A 22846-nucleotide genomic window follows, 5' to 3' on the forward strand; every position below is an offset into this window, starting at 1 on the left:
TGTTATCTATACAGGAAGAATTAAACCAATTTGAGAGAAACAAAGTCTGGACCTTGGTTCCTAGACCTGATGATCACACTGTTATTATAACTAAATGGATCTATAGAAACAAGAGAGATGAAAATGGGATAGTCATAAGAAACAAAGTCAGACTAGTAGCTCAAGGGTACAACCAAGAGGAAGGTGTAGATTTTGGGGAAACCTTTGTACATGTAGCTAGGATGGAAGCCATTCGAATGTTATTAGCATATGTTGCTTTTAAGGACTTCAAATTCCAATGGATGTTAAAAGTGCATTTTTAAATGGCTACATAAGTGAAGAGGTATATGTAGAACAACCTCCAAGATTCGAAAACCATAAAAACCCAAATTGTGTTTATAAACTGACTAAAGCTTTGTATGGATTGAAGCAAGCTCCTAGAGTTTGGTATGAAAGGTTAAGTGGTTTTCTATTAGATAATGGGTTTATTAGAGGGAATATAGACACAAATCTCTTCATAAAGGCTAAAAATGATAAAATGCTCCTAGTGTAGATATATATAGATGACATCATTTTTGAAGCAACAAACGAAGAGTTGTGTAATGATGTTTTCAGTTGCATGCAAAATGAATTTGAAATGAGCATGATGGGTGAACTTAATTTCTTCCTAGGATTTCAAATAAAATAGGCCAGATATGAAATTTTTATAAACCAACCGAAATATATTAGAGATTTGCTCAAGAAGTTCAATAAGAAAGATAGTAAAATCTTAGGAACACCTATGAGTTCTTCCAAAAAATTAGACAAAGATAAGTAAGGTATATCGGTAGATGTTAAGCTCTATCGTGGCATGATTGGTGGCCTATTATACCTAACTACTAGTAGACCTAATATTATGTTTAGTGTATGTATGTGTGCAAGATTTTAGGCTGCACCTAAAGAGTCACACTTATTAGCTGTTAAAAGAATACTTAGATACCTTATTGGGACTATTGAACTAGGATTATGGTATCCTAAGTACACTCTTTTTGAGATTTTCAGTTACTCTGATGCCAACTTTGCTAGTAGTAAAGTAGATAGAAAGAGCACGAGTGGCACATGTTACTTCTTAGGACAATCTCTAGTTTCTTGATTCTCCAAGAAACAGAACTCAGTTGCACTATCCACATTCGAGGCTGAATATATAGTGGCTAGGAGTTGTTGTGCTCAAACGCTCTACATGAAGTAACAACTCATGGACTATGGATTGCACTATGAAACTATTCCCATAAAATGTGATAATACTAGTACAATAAATATCTCAAAGAACCCCATATCACACTCATGAACTAAGCACATAGAAATAAGACATCACTTTATTCATGACTATGTGCAAAAGGGGGATGTGGCACTTGAGTTTGTGTGCACAGATAAGCAATGGGCTGTTATATTCACAAAACCACTTCATAAAGATAGGTTTATCCAAATCAGATGTGAATTAGGCTTGATGCATAGTAGAGAAGTTGCCTACAGATACATTGGAGTGCATAACTGAGGGGGAGCAACTCAACTTGAAAATACTATGACTCTGAAAATTAAGCATTCTCACAACTTTATCTTATTTTACACTAATACTCTTTTATGGATAGTTGATGCATCTTAATCACAGCATGAATTTTGGATTATACTGAACTAAATTGTTTGTATGCATGTATAGATGTTGGTTGCAATACTGTTTTGTGCTCAACATGAATATTTTTCTCCAAAACAGTTATGTTTTTGTCAAAAAGGAAATTTCTTTAAGCTAAGGATTCTTTTAAATGTTTATATCTTTTTTCCTTCATCCTTTTTGTTGATGTCAAAAGGGGGAGAAATATTTCCTAGCAAAATTAGGATATCTTGAGTAATAAAACTTGGGGGAGATTTAACTGTGCAAACTGTTTCAAAATTGCATATTGATTACTTTATTGTTTTCATTCTCAATATTTTTGGATTACATTGCAATATTTTTTATCATACATATTCTTAGAGGGAGCCTTTTAGGTTAAACCCAAGTTATTGCTCATGTATTTGTCATCATCAAAAAGGGGGAGATTGTTGACTCTATGAGTCCAATCATGTTTGATAATGACAAATCGCATAGTATCTTACCTATGCATTGAGATTTTGAACATGATCATTACTTAGCACACACATATGGTAAGAATGTTGTCAAAGCTATGAGGAACTTGAAGCACATACTGTTTGACTCATTCCATGGAAGTAGAAGAGCTAAAGGATGAAGATAATTCAGTTTCTCAATTGTAATGTACATTTAGTCATATTTTTATTTACATGTCTCATAAGATATAGTTGGAAGCTCAAAATGACCAATAGACAGGCCCTAGGATGCATGTTTTTCACAAAATATTCATATGCACTTATCCTAGGTTGGATTTGCATTTTAGAAGGTTAATAGGGCTAAATAACAAGGAACTCGTCGACTAGTCCCCTGGCCTCGTCGAAGAATGCCTAAAGACCACTCGTCGACTAATGCATGTCCTCATCGATGAGAAAATACGGAGACCCTAACTTTATCAGATAAACCACTCGTCGACGAATCCCCTGGTCTCATCGATGATCGAGTGAAGGACACTCATCGACTAGTGTGTCCACTCGTCAATGAGTCTGTCGAGTAGAATGACGCTCCAGCGCTCAATGGGCAGAATATTTTAATTTAATATTTTTTAATGATCCAACGGTTAGAAAACGTCTAGATGCCAAAAGTACTTATAAATATCAATCCTAAAAATCCTAGAAACATCTTCTAAGACCTCTTGTCGACACTCTATTGCATTCAGACATTTTTGGGCATTCTCACTATTTTCAAAGGACATTCATACACATAACTTGCAAGCATCTTTGATATTGAGGTTTGATAAACAAGTATCTTCTTTGGGCAGTCAATCTTCATCTCAAAAGTTTTTTTTTTCCTCTCTTATACTCTTATATTTAAAATTTTATTGAAAGCAAAAATACTAGTTTTTCCATAGATTCATTGGTTGATAAATCTTTTGGGATAAAGATTATACTATGGCCTAAATCTTTGAAGCATTCACTTTCATATTTTTATTCAAATATTTCGTGTTCTCTTGTATTTACAAAAGATATTTGAGAGCAAACCCTAGATCTTCAACTTACATATTATTTGAAAAATTATTCTTTGAAGATATATCATATTGGGTTTAGATCTTTTGAGAAACTCATCATACATATCTTTATACAAAGATCTTATATTCTTATATTACAAAATCATATTGAGATCAACACATTCACTCCATTGAGCTTCAAGTTATATCTTTTGAAAGTGTTTAGGATTTCACTTGTACACATTAGCTTGTTGAGAAGCATTTGAGTGTATTCAAAAATTTTTATTTATCCATTATATTTATGGTTCGGGTTGTGAACCAGGAAGGAGAAAGTTACGCCTCTTGTAAGCAGCAGATTGGAAGGAGGAAGCTATGCCTCTTGTAAGTAGCAGATTGCAAGGAGGAGTTTACGCCTCTTGTAAGCAATTGATTGTAACGGGAAGCTCCGTCCCAGGTTAAGGAGCGTTATAGTGGAATCCTTGGGTAGTTTATCCAATGCAAGGATGTAGGTCGGGTTGGCCGAACCTCGTAAATCTAGAGTGTGCATCTCTCTTCCCTTATCTCATTTTTATTTCCGCTTGCATTTGATTATTTCTTTAATATATACCTATTGTGTATGTCTTAAATATTTCATGCACTTGTGATTGATTGGGAAATATTGATTGGTATGTCTTAAATATTTCATGCACTTGTGATTGATTTGGAAATACTGATTGGTTGTGGAATACATAGCTTGAATCTATTACGTTGTGTAATACTGAAGTCTATGTATCTCCAAACTTGTGTTTGTGTGGTTGTGCCATTTTAAAATTAGGACTTAAAGACTTAGAAATTTTAAAATATCCAATTCACCCTCCCTTTTGGGATTACACCTAATTTCATAGGCTAAACTTTCGTTATCGATTAGCATCCTCCTTATCCGATAATTTGCAACGAGTAATGACACCCACCAGGGCGTTATCATGGGGCTATTGCACACCTTCTTCATCTTCTTTGGTGAAGGTGATGGTCTCTTCTTGCTTCTTCTTTTTATGATTCTATCTCTGTTCTTCCATCATGAGCATTTGCTTTGTATACCTCTTCCAGGCACCTTTACTTTTACCTCTACTAGCCGGTCCCCCAAAGATTACGGTGATCTCTCCCATGATCTAATTTTCCTTATGCTTTTCCTCTAGCTTTTTATGATCACGGGCTTTTGTTCGGCGGTCATCTCTTTTCACGAACTTTGATAAGTACCCTCTTCTTATTAAGGCTTCAATTTCATTTGTTAGGTGGATACATTACTCCATATCATGCTTATAATCCTTGTGGAACTTACACAATTTGGATGTGTTTCTTTTATATGATGGTGTGCACATGGGCTCTAGCCATGAAACATAACCCTTTTCCTTGATATGCATCATGACATTTTCTCGGGAGATGTTTAAGGGGGTGTAGGACAGGAACTAAGGTGTAGGTCCTAACTCCCTTAAGTTGTTAAGTGGTCTTCTATTCTCTTGTCTTTTCCCTACTTTAGTCATTTCTTCCATTTCTTTCGGACCCTTCCTTTTCAAGTCAGTTCGGCTCCTTCTTGTGGTCATTACCTCCTTTAAGTTGATGTATTTTTAGGGACATGCCATCAGCTCCCCCATATTGATCGGTGACTTCTTTCCTAGTGAATTTAGGAAATCCCTTAACTGGAGAGCCGTTGTCAGGGTTGCTACTGCCACTCCATTATCTAAGTTCTAAATCTCTAGAGTTGCGTTAATGAAATGATGCATAAATTCCTTTAACGTTTCCCTCTCTCCTTAAACAAGGATCATCAGATAAGCCAAAGTTTTTGCTATCTTCTGGCTGTTGATAAAGTGTCCAGTGAATTGCTGCTCCATTTTGGAAAAAGATCCAATAGAACTAGGCTTCAAATTCTGATACCATGCCTTGGCATTCCTTTTTAAAGTAGTTGCAAATGCTCTGCACATGATTGCATTTGGTGCGCCTTGCAATTGCATCAGTACTTTAAAAGTATCCAAGGGATCAACAGGATCAGACTAGTGATCGTACCCTTCTATATTTGGCATTTTAAACTTGCTAGGTAGGGGAACATCCATTACCTCTTTAGTGAAAGGTGGATCTGAGGATTTGACTAAGGATTCCCCAGAGGAGGGATTGCTACGAGCTTCCTTCATCATTTTCTCCAATTAATCAATTTTTTTTTATTTTTTCTTCTAGTTCATATGGTCGTTGTTTATAGATGCCCACATTATTCGCATCCTCCAACTTCTTTGCTGGATCAGAAGCCCTATTAGTGACTTCTGGTGGGACTGCAACTTTCCCATTTGGCTTGGGTTCTACTTGGTTAGGATGAGGAGTAGGTTCGTTATGATCTTTTTTTTGCTGCAGGATCATAGTGAACATGTCCTCCATCCTTTTATGAAATACAAGGAATTCACTTCTCGTCACGCTGGAATTGTCAATTGGTGCAAAATGTATGGATTAGGGTGATTTGTCACCCATTGCAGGTTTTGACTTCGAATTGTGCGATGTAGGCATGATCAAGGATTGGAAAAGCCTCTCAAAATAATTCCCACAGACAGTGCCAACTGTTGCTGCCTGAAACTTTGGTGAATCGTTCCCAGATGATGACCAACTGAAAAGAATCGAGAATGAATGACTTGGAGGACTTAGGGTGTACTTCGAGGGATCACTCTAAAGCCTAAGTAAGGGACTAATGAGAGGCTTTGAATTGCAACAGTAGAAAGAAATGAGTATAAGTAAGATGCTTACCTCTTCTCCAAGCCCCCTTTTTATAGTGGTGGAGGTTGACCCTTCATCAATTCAACATTGATGGTAATTATTGTGCTTGTTTATAGAGGTTTTATGGACATTTATGTGGAGGTTTTAAGTATAGTTTTGTAACTGTTCCTTTGTAAGTATAGTTTTGTAACCGTTCCTTCTCATTAATGTGTATGCATTAAGGTTTGTACGTTGGTTATGTAAGGAGGTTTAATGGTGGATGAGAAAACATTCCTTCTTTTGAGTGAAGATATTTTGAGGTATATCATAACCTATTATCAGAAATTTTAATATTTGTAAACAGTCTTTTATTAAATTATTTATTTTATGCACTTTTAAATTAAAATTAAATGCTCATATAAATTTAAATAAAATTAAAAGAAGAATAAATAAATTTCAAATCATAATAACAAAGTCAATTTCAAAATACTTTTACTATTTTTTTGTTGTGATGTCGAATAAAAAAAATTTATTGTAAAGTAAATTTTGAAAGTAGAATAAGTAAAATAATTATAATAAATTTTTTTTATTATAGTAATTTTTTAAGCATATAGTATTTGTAATTTTATTATGTTAATCATATTTTTATAATATTACTTAATTTAAAAATGAAAATGAACATTTTTTAATTAAGTTTTTAAATTGTATTAATTTTATAAATGTTAAACAAATAGGTTGTTGGTTTATCATTTCTCTAATTTTTTATAATGATACCAAACGACCCCTAATTTTACCAATCAAAATTGAAATAGTTATTCCTATTCCAAACGAAAAGATTCCCCTTTTTCTTATTTTTAAATTTCTTCTATTATTTCAAAATTAAATCCTAATTCTTAAAAACTAGTGTGGACACAAGCGATCTACGTGCTCTATGACTTTTGACTGAAAATTATAATAAAATAATTTTTAAAATAATAATAAATAAATAAAGTTTAAAAATATTATTTTAGGAAAATTAGGGGTGATTAGGGGGTTTTTTTGAATTTTTATGGATAGTTAGAGAATATTTTAAAAATATACATGGGTAGTTATAGGAATTTTTTGAAATTTTATGGGTAGTTATGGGGGTAATTTGGGATGTAAAAAATCGGACCAAGAATGGATGATGGATAAATTGGATCAAAATATTAAATGAACAGGAAAGTTTTTAAAAGAAATTAAAATGGATCAAAGAGAATCCACTTCAAGCAATAGATCAGATAAAAAAACAAATTCAAATTTCATTGCAAAAAATTGGAAAAAGATTAGCCAATTGGAAGGGTAAGGATTTACCTAAATAAGATCCAAAAGAAATTTGGAAAATGTCCAGAACAGAATCTCAAATCATTAAACAAAAAGGTTCAATAGAAGTTCATGAAGAGTGTCTTGTCAAAATTGTTAGTAAGTCTATCTCATTAGTAACAAATGAAGCCAAACAACAAAAGAGACTTTTAAGTCTAGAAGATTTAACAACCCATAAGTCAAACTATGATAGGATTCATATTGGAATGGTCCAAGTAGGACTATTTCATCTTACAAGAATCGGTCTTAAGAAGTCAGTCTGTGTCTTACTTAGAGACGCCAGGCATCATGAGTTTAACGATTCCTTATTAGGAATGCTAGAGTCAAATATAGCCGAAGGCCCAATACATTTTGAATGTTATCCAAACATTAAGGCAAATCTTCATGATGAATCAATATACAAACTTTTAACATTAGATATTCAAACAAGAAATTATAATATGGACAGTAGGTCTTCAAATCTTGAAATGATCTACAAAGTTTATCACATTAACAACTTCAACAGTGTTTCCAAATGCAATCAAAGAAAGTTCAAAAGGGTAACATTATTATTACAAGCTAACAATGAACGTACCTCATTGGTATCTCAACCAAAGAAACTTCTTTGGCATGAATCTTCAAACTGGGGGAGAATGGGAATTTAATGAGTTAAATGAAAATAATGATGAAAAAAATTCAAACAATTTAAATGCAATGGCTACAAGTATTATTCAAGATCCAAGTGGAAATGTAAAAATTAATTTTTGATCTTTATTAACCAAAAGTAGAAGTCTAGGACAATCAAGTTCAAGACAATCTGAGGATTTAGGTAGAAAAAGTTTTTCAAGTGTTTATACAAAACCAAATAAATTTTACAAACTTAAAGGAGTTAACTTTGAGCCAGAAATCCCACAAGGATATTATTAACCGTAAGTAAGAAGTTTGAACCAAATATGGAAGTCCTTAGAGAAGACTATAAACATAAATTAAATCAAAAGAACATAAATGAATTTTTTGAAAAGTATAATAAAGAGGAAAGAGAAAAAATAAAAGTTGAACGGTTAAAAGAAATGCAAAGGACTCCAAAGAACATTTTATTTTTCAAATATCTAAAAGACAGACAAACGGTCAATGTCATTCATAATAATAAAAAGAATTGGAAGCTTTTAGTCAACAATAATCTATCCTCAATACATCCGCCCACATACTCAATCAAAATAGACTACAAAGGAACAAAGGTTATAGCCTCACCATACAAAGAAGTTAAGGAAACAAACAATGAATTTGATCAAGTAATAAGTCAAAATAATTATACAAATCAAATGCTACAAACAATTGCAAATCAATTGTTGTATATTCTAAGTTATAGTCTTTTAGTTGTTGTTTCATGTATAAAGTTTGTGCACAACAACTCCCAGCTGCTACGTATTCAGCTTCAGCTATGGATAAAGTTACGAAATTTTGCTTTTTAGAAAACCAAGAGACTAGTGATCGTCCTAGAAAGTGACAAGTGCCATAGGTGGTCTTTCTATTTCTTTTACATCCTGCATAGTCCGTATCCAAGTAGCTAATCATTTCTAATCCGGTGTCCTTAGGATACCAAAGACCTAAGTCCATGGTGCCTATCAAGTATCTTAAAATTCTCTTAACAGCTATTTGGTGTGATTCTTTGGGTGCTAATTGGAAATGTGCACACATACACACACTAAACATTATATCAGGCCTACTAGCTGTTAAATATAGTAAACTTCCAATCATTCCTCTATAATACTTTATATCTAGCGGTTTTCCTTTTTCATCTTTATCAAGGCTAATGGAAGTGCTCATGGGGGTTCCTATGGGTTTACTATTTTCCATATCGAATTATTTTAATCATATCTTTTATGTATTTGGATTGACTTATAAAAGTCTCATTCTTTGCTTGTTTAATTTGTAGTCCAAGACAATAGTTTAATTCCCCCATCATACTCATTTCAAATTCTTCTTGCATACATTTTGCAAATTCTTTACGTAGATTTTCATTAGTAGCACCAAATATTATATTATCTACATAGATTTGAATTAAAAGCATATCATCTTTATTAGTTTTAATGAACAAGGTACTATCAAATTTTCCTCTTGAAAAGCCCTTCTCTATTAAAAATTCACTAAGTTTTTCATACCAAGCCCTAGGGGCTTGTTTTAACTCTTATAAAGCCTTTGTTAATAATCTAAACATGGAATCAGGATTTTTTAGGTCTTCGAATCCGGGGGATTGTTCAACATATACTTTTTCATTAATATAACCATTTAAGAAAGCACTTTTAACATGCATTTGGTATAATTTAAATTCTTTATGTGATGCATAAGTTAAAAGCATTCTTATAGCTTCCATTCTAGCTACGAGGACAAAAGTTTCGTCATAATCTATTCCTTCTTCTTGGTTATATCCTTTAGCTACAAGTCTAGCTTTGTTTCTAACTACTATGCCATTTTAATCCTTCTTATTTCTAATTTACCCATTTAGTTTTGATAATTTAATGATTTTCTAGTTTGGGGACTAATTGTCATACTTTGCTTCTTTCAAATTGATTTAACTCCTCTTGCATAGTTATTATCCAAGAGTCACCTTTAAAGGTTTCTTCAACATTTTTAAGTTCATCTTGGGATAGGAAAGCATAGTGATTACATAGATTCTTTAATAAAGATCTAGTGGTTACACCTCTAGAAGGTTCTCCTATAATTTGATCTTGAGGGTGATTTCTTACATACTTCCATTCTCTTGGTAATTCAAGATTTTCTATAGGATTATCTTTTGAAGTTTCTTCATTGGTTTCTTTTTTTTCTTCTTTGATTTCTAGATCATCCACTTATTGTCAAATATCATCCTTTTCTCCATTCTTGATTTCTATTGTAAAAGGATTTGATTCATCAAAGTTTACATGAATTGATTCAATGATAGTTAGTGTTAATTTAGGTGTAATCTCAAGAGGGCGGGTGAATTGGGTATTTAAAAATATTTTGGTATTTCAATCCTTACTTGAAAACCCAACCAAACATCCACAAATTTGGATATACACCGATTTTAGTATTGTACGACTAAATTGATTTAATTAGTGGATATCTCAATTAATTCAGTATTTCCCAATTATTCTCACATATTTTAGATATTCATATATATCAATATTTAAAACATGCACAGTAGATATAATATGAATATAAGTGCAGAAATTTACAAAGAGATAGAAAGAGAGAGCGCAGACACAAAATTTTTAACGACGTTCGGCCAAAACCGACCTACGTCCTCGCCTTGGGCAAAACACCCAAGCATTCCACTAATCCCGCTCCTTTAACTGGGATGGAGTTTCCTGTTACAAACCCGTTGCTTATAAGAGGCACAATTTCCTCCTATTCCACTGCTTATAAGAGGCACAACTTCCTCCTACTCCGTTGCTTACAAGAGGCGTAGCTTCCTCCTTCCCGATTCACAACCCGAACCATGAATACAGCAGTTGATTGAAATTCCTGAACACTCGGATGCTTCTACACAAGCTAATAAGTACAATAAAATTCTTAAAACACATTCATAAGATATAACTTGAAGCTCAATAAATGTATGTGATGGTTTCAATAATAATCAAATATATGATTTTGTATATAAAAATATGTATGATGAGTTTTCTCAAAGATCGACACCTAATGCAATATATCTCCAAAAATTAATTTTTCAAATAATATGTGTTGGAGATCTAGAGTTTTCTCAAATAACTTTTTGACACGAATAAAAGAATATTAAATCTTTGAATAAAAATAATATCAAGAATGCTTCAAAGATTTAAAGTCCTATAATGAACTTCTCCCACAAGATTTTTCAAACAAAAATATGAGACTTAGGGTTCTTGCTCTCTTAATAAACTGTTAAAAAATATGAGAGAAAAAAAACTTTTATAATGAAGATTAAGTGCCAAAATATAAAACCTTGTATACCAAACCTCAATATCACAACGTGCTTGTAAGATGTGTGCGTGAATGCTCTTCAACAGTTGAGAGAATGCCCAACAAATGTTTGAACTTGATAGAGTGTAGGCAAAGTATGCAAAAGTTTAGCAATCTTTTCAAAACTCTCAAGAGGTAGGCAAAAACTAATGCCCTAGGGTTTAGAGGTCATATATAAAGGTTTTCTCGGCCTTATATTAAGTTCTGGCCGTTGGATCAATTTAATCAAGAATTTTATGTGCATATCCATGCCAAACCGTCATCTGCGCCGTGACATTCATCGACGAGAGCATGCCTTCATCAACGAGTGTACAACACCCATTCGTCGATGAGAACTTAAGTTCATTAACGAGAGACCTCTCTGAACTTTTTGGGCTCTCGGTATTTTCTCATCAACGAGAACAAAGTGTTTGTCATCGAGTGGCCATATGAATTCGTCAACGAGACCATGGGGTTCATCAACGAGTCCTCTAAAATTTGCCTCTAAAAATTCATTCAACCTAGAACTAATGTAAATTTATTTTTAATGAAATGCATGAGTCCTAAGGTTAGTCTAGGGTATATTTGAGCTTCCAACTATATCTTATGAAATATGTAAATACAAGTGAAACTAAACACACATTACAACTGAAGGTGTCCTTGTCCTTTTGCTCTTTTAATTTCATGGAATATGCTAGGTCGTATACGCTTCAAGTTCCTCATGGCTTCTATAGCATTCGTATCATCCGTGTGTGCTAAATAATGATCTTGCTAAAAAGCTCAATGCATAGAGGAGATAATTGCGTTTTGTCATTATCAAAACGAGATCGGACTCGAAAAGTCAACAATCTCCTCATTTTTTATGATGATAAACACCAGAGCAAAATACATAAATTTCAAAATATAAATTTAAGTTCATCTCAATATTCATCTAGATATGGTAATAAAGTATATGCACATTAATCCTTTCCTCTTAAAAATCCTCTCTCCCTAAACACAAGGAGTATATCATTTTGCTCATTAATCCTCTCCCCCTTTTGACATCAGCAAAAGGGTTAAGTTAAGTGTAAAAAAACAAAAATTCTTAGCTTTAAAAAAATGACTTCCCCCTTTTGAAACAAATTTTATTTTAGCTTAGAAAAACTCTCCCCCCTTTTTTTAAAAAAACTTTTTGCTTATTTTTTATTTATGCTCATACACATTGTAGACTATGCAATTTTAAAAAATATCTCTCCCCCTTTAGGTCTGAAAAAAAAAATTCTCTCCCCCTTTAGATCTCAAAAAAAATTTGCTCTAGTACGTACATATCTCTCACCTTTTGGAAAAAAAAATTGTGCTCTAAAATTTTTACTTTTTTATTTTTTCTTTAAGTACATTCCAAAAAAGGAATTATAACCATACAAATCCAAATTATATCAATGCATTTTAAAAACAGGATGATATGGTTAACTCAAGGAACTTGTGGCAAATCAATATATTTTTCATTTAGAGTATTCAATAAGATCATCATAATTGAGTGCATGCCATAGAAAGTTCACTGCACATCTAAGTAAAAGAAATATTGGTAAGCATAATAAGACAGGAAACAATTTCCAGATGCTCCCCCTATGAATTTAAATACTCGCGTAGATGGAATGAAATGCTTATACTTATCAAGGATTAATTTCACTATTAGTTCAAAGCCATATAAGCAATCATTGTAAAATATTTTAGACCAACTATAGCGATACTATGATGCACATGATTTCTTTATGCTCTTTCTCTATGAATGGAGCTCAGCTCCCCTAAATATTTTCAAGCATGCAACAAATTTAGCTCAGTAAATTTTAAAAAAAAAATCATGTGGTTGACAAGTTGCATCAAATATGCACAAAAGAATGTACACATACCATTCATGATTTGATACCAAATGTATATACAAAAATATGATACTAAATGTAATTATGCTTATTTTTTAGAGCCATAGTATTTTTCAAGATAATTTGCTCCCCCTCGGTTATGCATTTATCATCGTCTTATGTCCTTTTCTTTTAATCATTCTTCACCAGTTTAGCCGAGTGTTCTAAGATTTTCAATGATTTATGCTTGGCTTTACTTGCTTTAGCTTAAAGGATCAAAAAGTCATAAATAATTTTTCTTCAGGATCATAAGCCTATATTGCTTTTTTTTCTGATGGATTCTCAATGCATAGGTTTCCTAGTCATTTGCATTTTCATATAGATTGAACCCTATTGCAAATAACTTAGCTATTTGATATATTCAAAATCTTCTAATAGATTTGACTTGAAGTTTGAGAGCTTGTAAAGTGAGATTTGGCAAATACTCTTAACAATTTAATTATCATTAAGTTTAGAAGAATATTCATTGTGAGTGGACAATATTCAAAATATTTTGTGGAAGCGAATATATCGAACTACTTAGGCAAAGAGCAATTTGGGAGAATATTAATTTTTGAGTATTGCTCTTTAAGTATTTTTTATTATCCCACCATTGGACAATATCCCACAAGTATGATCTTAATTTTAAGTAAGGGAATGGGTCAAGGATTGATAAATCTTTACCGGACATGATTGTGGTATGGTAAAGATTTCTTATGGAAAAAAGTTTTAGCGTAAATCAAAATTAGGGAATTTTATATTTTAAGCACAAAGGAAATATTTATTAAACTATCTTCATAAACCATTTGGATCCCTTAAAGAATTCCACTTATTTGATTATAACAGGATATCTTTTAATAGGCACTTGATATAATTTATGATTTATGTTACTCATTTTGGAAGTATAAGGTTCTTAATGATTTATCTAGTTAAGCTTACAACCTTTTACTTTAAATAATTCAGCATTAGCAAGTTTTAACCCATATTTTTATATTTTATCCAATTATTATGAAATATATATATATATATATGTATGTATGTATGTATATATATATATATATATATGTATGTATATATAAATATATGTATGTATATATATATATATATATGTATGTATATATATATATATGTATGTATATATATATATATATATATATATATATATGTATGTATTAAGTTTAGATTGGATATTACTTAAAAGAAGTCATATTGGCTTGATTTTCCAACATTCTTAATATATAGTAAACGCATGTACTAATTTTTGACTTTTTAGACACAAACCATTTCTAAGCTTTTAGTTATCACCTACCTTATAACTAGTCCTAAGAACAAAAAAGAATAAAATGATCATGTAATTCCAATTGTAGCCTTTATTGATTACCCATGTCATTTTCTTGTCTTTGTCTCGGACACCTCTAAATGGACACTTATATCGGGTATGCCCTTTCATTTTACGAAATAAGCAAGTTTTGTATACTTGTGAGAAAGTGTGCTTATTTCTTCTCTTCTCTTGTGAGAAAGTGTGCTTATTTCTTCTCTTCTTGCTTAATAAGGCATGGCTATGGGATTTTTGAGATAAATTCGAACCCTTTTTGGAAATATAATTTCTTTTAACTTTTAAGGGCTTATTTGAACTATTTTCACTCGCAATCCAGGAAATTGTTTCAGGATGTTCGTCTATTTTTCTATCTAAACAAGTGATCTTCAAAATCTTCATGATTTTCTTCTTTTCTAGAATAGCATGATAAACTTTTAATTCCTCTAATTGTTTAGCTATCCTTTCATTTTCATTTTTCAAACACATTTTCTTCTTAGATATGCTAACAAAAAGCTTATGCATTTTAACTAAGACTTTTTCTAGATCACCATACAAAGACATGCTTTCATTATACACTTCTGCACATGATTCAACATAAAATTTATTATAGTAAACATCACATGAATCATTGCACGCATAATTAACAGAATTATCAATAGATGATTCCACACATGATTCATTACAAGAATTGTCATAATATCCATCATTTGAATTATTGCATGCATGAATAGCAATATTGTCATAAGAGACACTGCGTGATTCATTATCAGAATTATCAACAAATGATTTAACAAATGATTCCTTACACAATATAATGTAGGATTCGTCACATGATTTTTCATAAGATTTATCACAAGGTTTATTGCAAAAATCATCACATGAATCAATAAATGAATCATTAATTGAAATAGGTTGAGATACATATACCTCCTCCTCTACTAAGTCAGTTTGTTTACAATTTGCCACCTCCTGATCATTTGAACTTGACATTTCTAGAATGGTGGTTTCTTTCACCTGGGTTTTTCCATACTTCCTTTCAAATTCTTCCCAAATATCTCTTGCACATTTACATGCCATAATTTCATGAAAAACATTAGAATCTAAAGCACAATATAGCATATCCATGGCATTTGAATTTGCATGCATATCATTTTCAGTTATTGGCATACTAATTCCTTTAACTATTGCCTGCCAGGTCTTCTAGCCCATTGATTTTATACAAACACTCATTTTTAGTTTCCAAATAAAAAAAATTTCACCGCAAAATATTGGAGGACTAAGATAAGATTGTCCCTCACCAAATGGGGTTACACTGATGTGTGCCATGTGATCTTTTTACAAAAATAACGTTTAAGTCTATGTAAACCTCGCTCTGACACCAAATGTTAATTTAGGTGTAATCGCAAGAGGGTGGGTGAATTGAGTATTTAAAAATATTTTGGTATTTCAATCCTTACTTGAAAACCCAATCAAACATCCACAAATTTGGATATACACCGATTTTAGTATTATACTACTAAATTGATTTAATTAGTGGATATCTCAATTAATTCAATATTACCTAATTATTCTCACATATTTTAGATATTCATATATATCAATATTTAAAACATGCACAAAAAATATAATATGAATATAAGTGTGAAAATTTAAAAAGAGATGGAGAAAGAGCGCAGACACCAAATTTTTTACTAGGTTCCGCCAAACTTGGCCTATGTCCTCGCCTTGGGCAAAACACCCAAGGATTCCACTAATCCCGCTCCTTTAACTGGGACGAAGCTTCCCGTTACAAACTCGTTGCTTACAAGAGACACAACTTCCTCCTTCTCCGCTACTTACAAGAGGTTTCCTCCTACTCCGCTGCTTATAAGAGGCGTAGCTTCCTCCTTCTCGGTTCACAACCCGAACCATTATATTGAACACTTGGATGCTTCTACACAAGCTAATGAGTACAATAAAATTCTTAAAACACATTCATAAGATATAACTTGAAGCTCAATAAATGTATGTGATGATTTCAATAATAATCAAATATATGATCTTTGTATATAAAAATATGCATGATGAATTTTCTCTAAGATTGACACCCAATACAATATATCTCTAAAAATTGATTTTTCAAATAATAAGTGTTGGTGATCCAGGGTTTTCTCAAATAACTTTTTGACACGAATAAAAGAATATTAAATCTTTGAATAAAAATAATATCAAGAATGCTTCAAATATTTAAAGTCCTAGAATGAACTTCTCCCACAAGATTTTTCAAACAAAAATATGAGACTTAGGGTTCTTGCTCTCTCAATAAAATATTAAAAAATATAAGAGAAGAAAAACTTTTACAATAAAGATTAAGTTCCAAAATATAAAACCTTGTATACCAAACCTCAATATCACAATGTGCTTGTAAGATGTGTGTGTGAATGCTCTTCAACAACTGAGAGAATACCCAACAGATGTTTGAACTTGATAGAGTGTAGGAAAACTATGCAAAAGTTTAGCAATCTTTTCAAAACTCTCAAGAGGTAGGCAAAAACTAATGCCCTAGGGTTTAGAGGTCATATTTAAAGGTGTTCTAGGCCTTAGGTTAAGTTTTGGCCATTGGATCAATTTAATCAAGAATTTTATGTGTGTATCTGCACTGAACCGCTGTCTACGCCGCGACATTCGGCAATGAGAGCACGCCTTTGTCAAAGAGTGTACAACACCCATTCGTCAATGAGAACTTAAGTTCATTGACGAGAGACCTGTCTGAACTTTTTGGGCTCTCGGTATTTTCTCGCCAACGAGAACAAAGTATTCATTGCTGAGTGCCCATATGAATTCATCGACGAGGCCATGGGGTTTGTCGACGAGACCTCTAAAATTTGCCTCTAAAAATTCATTCAACCTAAAACTAATGTAAATGTATTTGTCATGAAATGCATGAGTCCTAGGGTCAGTCTAGGGTATATTTGAGCTTCCAACTATATCTTATGAAATATGTAAATACAAGTGAGACTAAACACACATTACAACTGAAGGTGTCCTCATCCTTTTGCTCTTTTAATTTCATGGAATATGCCAAGTTGTATGCGCTTCAAGTTCCTCATGGCTTCCATAGCATTTGTATCATCCGTGCGTGCTAAATAATGATCCTGCTAAAAAGCTCAATGCGCAAATGAGATAATTGTGTTTTGTCATTATCAAAATGAGATCAGACTCAAAAAGTCTACAGTTAGTGTTCTTTTGTTATAGATCCATAAGCCTTACTATTTTTAGCATATCCTAAGAAAATTCCTTCATCCAACTTGGCATCAAATTTCCCTAAGTCATCTTTGTTATTAAGAACAAAACATTTACATCCAAAAACATGGAAGTAAGCTATGTTAGGCCTTCTTCCTTTCTATAATTCATAAGGTATTTTGTTTAGGCTTAATCTAATGGAAACCCTATTTATTACATAATAAGTTGTATTTACAGCTTCAGCTTAAAAGTATTTAGGTTGACTATTTTCATTTAGCATAGTTCTTACCATTTCTTGAAGGGTTCTATTTTTCCTCTCAACAACTCCATTTTGTTGTGGAGTTTTAGGTGCTGAAAAATTATGGCTTATACCATGATCATTACAAAATTTTTCAACATCTTTATTTTTAAACTCTCTTCCTTGGTCACTTCTTATGTTTGAAACATTGTAACCTTTTTCATTTTGAAGTTTCTTGCAAGGATTTATTAACATATCATAAGCTTCATCTTTGTTTGCTAGAAACAATACCTATGTGTATCTAGAGTAGTCATCAACTAATACAAAGGCATATTGTTTTCATCCTAAGCTTTGAGTTCTAATAGGTCCAAAAAAATCTAAGTGTATGAGTTCTAGGGGTCTACTAGTTGATATGTATTTCTTCTTTTTAAAGCTTGTTTTGATTTGTTTTCCAAGTTGGCAAGCATCACAAATTTTATCTTTAATAAACTTAGTATTAAGTAGGCCTTTTACTAAATTCTTCTTAGATAGTTTAGATAGAAGGTCCATGCTAGCATGTCCTAATCTTCTATGCCAAAGCCAATTGTTTTCACTCATGGCAGCCAAGCAAGTTACATCTTGAGAAATTAGGTTATCAAGATTTATACAATACACATTGTTCATTCTATGTGTTGTGAATAGAATTTCATGATTCTTAGGATTTTGTATTATGCATTTGTCTTTCTTAAAGATTATGTCAAACCCTTTGTCACTAAGTTGACTAATACTTAAGAGATTGTGCTTTAAACTATCAACTAAAAAAACATCATCAATGGTGAGTGAGGATCATTTACCTATCTTACCAATTCCTATAATTTTTCCTTTTGCGTTATCAACGAAGGCTACATATCCTCCATCCTTTTGAGTGAGGGTGGTGAACTTTGATCTATCTCTCGTCATGTGTCTTGAACATCCGCAATCCAAGTCCCATATTTCTTTTGATGGAGTAGACCTAAAGCAAACCTACAAGAAAGGATTTATGTTGTTACTTTTGGAATCTAAACTTTCTCAATTCTTTTTAAATTTTGCCTAGTTTTAGTGTTTATCTTCCATTCATTCTTTACTTTGACATATTTCTTCTTAAGTGGACAATTAAACATTAAATGTAATGACCCGAATAATAATGGTATTTAAATAAAGAGGGAGGGAAATAGAAACAGTAATAGAAGAAGGCAGTCGACAAAGCGTTCGTCGATGACGTTGCACTTTGGGATGCAATGACCCAAGAAAATTTATTAGGTCCTCGTCAATGAACACATGGGATTCATCAACGAGGGTACAAGAGGGCCTCGTCGATGAAGACAACTTTCGTCGATGGGAAGATACCGAGAGAGGATTTTTGGAAGTCTGAAATTCATCAACGAGGGTGTAGGTTCATCAACAAACTTTCTACAGGACTCATCGATGAGGTGATGTGTCTCGTCAATGAATCCGACCCTATAAATAGCTGAAATTCATATTTTTACGCAAAAAATTCACAAAAATTCTCTCTCTCTCTCTCTCTCTCTCTCTCTCTCTCTCCTCTCTCTACGGTCTCTCCCTCTTCTCTTTTTGATTTTGGCAGCCCCGTTAGCTGCCAGATCAATGATTTGAGGCCACCACAACGCTCCTGGGGAAGTTCTCCCTAAGTCTACCGGAGCAGATCGTCGGTAAGACGAAGTTGGATTTCATCCCAAATTCAGGGTAAGACCTTTTTGTTGAAATTTGACTTTCTAGCAGTTGTAGGAAATGCTGTAGACGTAGAAATAGTAATATTTTGTTTTGGGATATATGGTTTTCAGGGTGTTGAATGAGAAATCATGTGAGTGCAGGACGAGCATTTTTAGGGGGGTTTTTCTCAGTGTCAGGTAAGGGAATAAACTAAAGCAGTTATTTTTCACACGTATTATTATTATTATTATTATTATTATTATTATTATTATTATTATTATTATTATTATTATTATTTGTCAGCAAATTAATTTTCAGGAAAGCATGTATTATATTTGAATATTATTGAGAAATTGTATATTATTGGGAAAATACTGCTCTTATACAGAAAATGTGATTTTAGAATGAAATGTACGAATTTACTCAACTTTGTGTGGCATGAATGTTATTTTCCATGAAAAAGTATTATGATATGGCAATTTTACGAATAAAGCATGTTTTCAAGAATTATGAAATAAAACAGTACATTATGATTTTGAAAACACATGATAATTGATTTATTTATTCATTTGGTACAAGGTTGTGATTGATAGCCAGCGCAAGGCCATGTTTTACGTATGATTTTGGCGCAAGGCCGTATTTATGAAATCTTCGGCGCAAGGTCGTATTTATTAAATTATAGAAAATGCTATCAATATTTTTATGTTAAATGCTATATTATCATGTATTATATGTTATCAGAACCCGAAAATTAGTTTAGTTCAGTTTTAGGAGAACGGTACCGTAACTATATAGATCAGATATCTATGTTCAGATTGGTGCTAACCACCCCACGAGGGGGTGGTAGATGGATAGTCGATGTGGCTTTCAGTGTAGAGTTGTAGATGTCCACCTGGCAGTTCGGACCAGAGTGTGGCGGGCCCATCGTGCTTATAGACATTTTTGACTCGGCAGTGATCGGCTAGCCATTGTTGGGTCCCGCCTTCGGGCTACACAACCCGTCATGGGGGTAATACATGACACCAACTAGCTATTCATCCTGGGTATGTTTCAGTATTATCAGCTATAATAGAAATTTTATGAAAGATATGGTTTATTAGAAAATACGATGGTATATGATGATTTAGTATGTTATGATGAATGTTTGCAGATATATGAAATGTACTGTATATGTATAATTGCATTAAATGTTCATGTTGCCACACAGCTGTATTTAGTTTATTTTCACTTACTAAGAGGTGTCTCACCCCTGAGCATTAAATGATTTTCAGGAAACTCAGAAAGACCGGCGAAGTGTGGCCACCATTGAGTTTATTGAGTTACCCTACTATAAGGGTAAGTTTAAAGTAGGATCAGAAGTTTTTGGATGTGGGATCCTAGAGATGTTTTTGTATTTTTGAGAGATTGTATATAAATACAATATTTTGAGATATGCTTGACTCTGGTATTAAGTATTTTATGGTTATGAGTTTGTGATTTACATTTACTACTACCTAGGTTCTGCTGCGTATGACAGGTGTCCCCGTTACCCACGGGTTCGGGTTGACTATTTTATTTATTCCACTTTTATTATATGAATATCTAAGTAGGACGTTACAGTTTTCTATTAGAGCAAAGGGGTAGTGACCCCCGATCCTCATGAACTCTCGCTTATGAATGATTGTGGCGAAGTAAGACTCTCCGCCCGGGGGCTTGCTGAATTGAGGGATGGCAATACGTAATGCCTCAATCTCAGTGAGTGCTCTGATAGGTAGCCGTTATTGCCACAGGAGCAAGGTCCATAAGGAAAGTGACAATGCCCAAAAGGGGGACGTTACAGTTTGATATCAGAGCCTATGATACTAGGTTCTGTAGACTCTAGAATGCAGCAGTAATAATACCAGAGTATAGGATAAGAGAATTTGAGGTCTGGCTTTGTAGTCTAGATGTAGGACTTCCATGGTGGTTTGTGTGATTTTCCTGGGGTGATGATTTCAGGAAAGTCATGGTAAACTATCATTGGGTTGGGTATCTAGGTTGCAAGATTGAAACTTGAATCAAGATCAGGAGTGATCAATTAATTAAGAGAACATATTATATGAGTTGGATGATATGTATAGTGAAGGGGTTCTGAGTTAAGTTATTTGTTTTTTTTCAGGATGGACCTTGGTGATAGTAGTGTCCATGCTAGTGGGAATGAGGGTGTTGGACCCTCAGGTGCTGCGAGTGGAGATTCAGATGCAATTTTGCGCAGCGTGGCACAACAAGTCATGGCTGAGTTTGCCAGAAATTCTAGGGAGCGAGGTGGTTTGTCTACAGGACACAACAGCTCGATAGAGAAATTCATTAAGATGAATCCTCTGGCTTTCTTAGGAGGAATTGATCCTGTAGTCACAGAAAATTGGGTGCAGGAGATAGAGAAAATATTTGCGGTGCTACAGTGTTCAGAGGAGCAGAGCGTGTTGTTTTCTACCTACAAACTGACTGGAGAGCCTGAGAGATGGTGGACAGTGGCAAAACTCCTGGAGCAGCAGAGGATAGTACCTATGGAGATGACATGAGAGAAATTTAAGGAGATATTTTTTGACAGGTATTTCCCAGCCTCGTCTAGGGAAGCGAAGATTAAGGAGTTCCTGAATTTGAAGTAGGGACAGCAAACCATATAGTAGTATGCGGCGAGGTTCATTGAACTATCTCACTTCACCCCGTACATAATACTAGATGAGGCGAAAAAGGTACAACAATTTGAAAGAGGCCTAAAGAGAGAAATACATAAGCAGGTGTCAATACCGAAGTTATAGGATTTTACTGAATTGGTGGATAGGGCCACTACAGCAAAGGTTGGGGAGCGGATGGAGGTTGAGGAGCAAAGACAGAAGAAAAAATCCACACCTTCTGGTTCCCAGCAGGGAGTTGACCGTGGTTCTTGGAAGAGAGGTGGCTACTACAAAGACCGGAGGCAGGAGACCAGGAATCACGGTTTTCAGGGTGTACAACCATCTCCAACTTGCCCATCTTGCGAGAAGAGACACCTGGGGGAGTGTCGTGCCGGGCGAGGTGTCTTCTACTGGTATGGGGAGCCAGGGCATATAATTAGGGATTATCAGGCTCAGATTGGTGTTGCTCCTGCTTCTAGACCTGTTTGAGGAGGCTATCAGGTGCCATGTGGAGGATAGAAGAGGAATATGGCTCCAGCTAGGGTCTTTGATCTGACGCCAAGTGATGCTGAGGCGGCCAGCGGCGTGGTGACAGGTACGATTAATATGTTTTCATTTAAATTTATTGCACTATTTGACTCAGGGGCCACACACTCATTTGTATCTATAGGGTGTATTAAATTGAGTGGGGCTGAAACACAAACATTAAATGTTGAATTATTAGTGGCTACACTGACTGGGACAGCGGTGAGATGTAGTAGGATGCTCCGTAGTTGTCCGGTTAATGTTTAGGG

Source organism: Malania oleifera, chromosome 3, assembly GCF_029873635.1.
Source record: "Malania oleifera isolate guangnan ecotype guangnan chromosome 3, ASM2987363v1, whole genome shotgun sequence".
NCBI classification, from domain to species: domain Eukaryota; kingdom Viridiplantae; phylum Streptophyta; class Magnoliopsida; order Santalales; family Ximeniaceae; genus Malania; species Malania oleifera.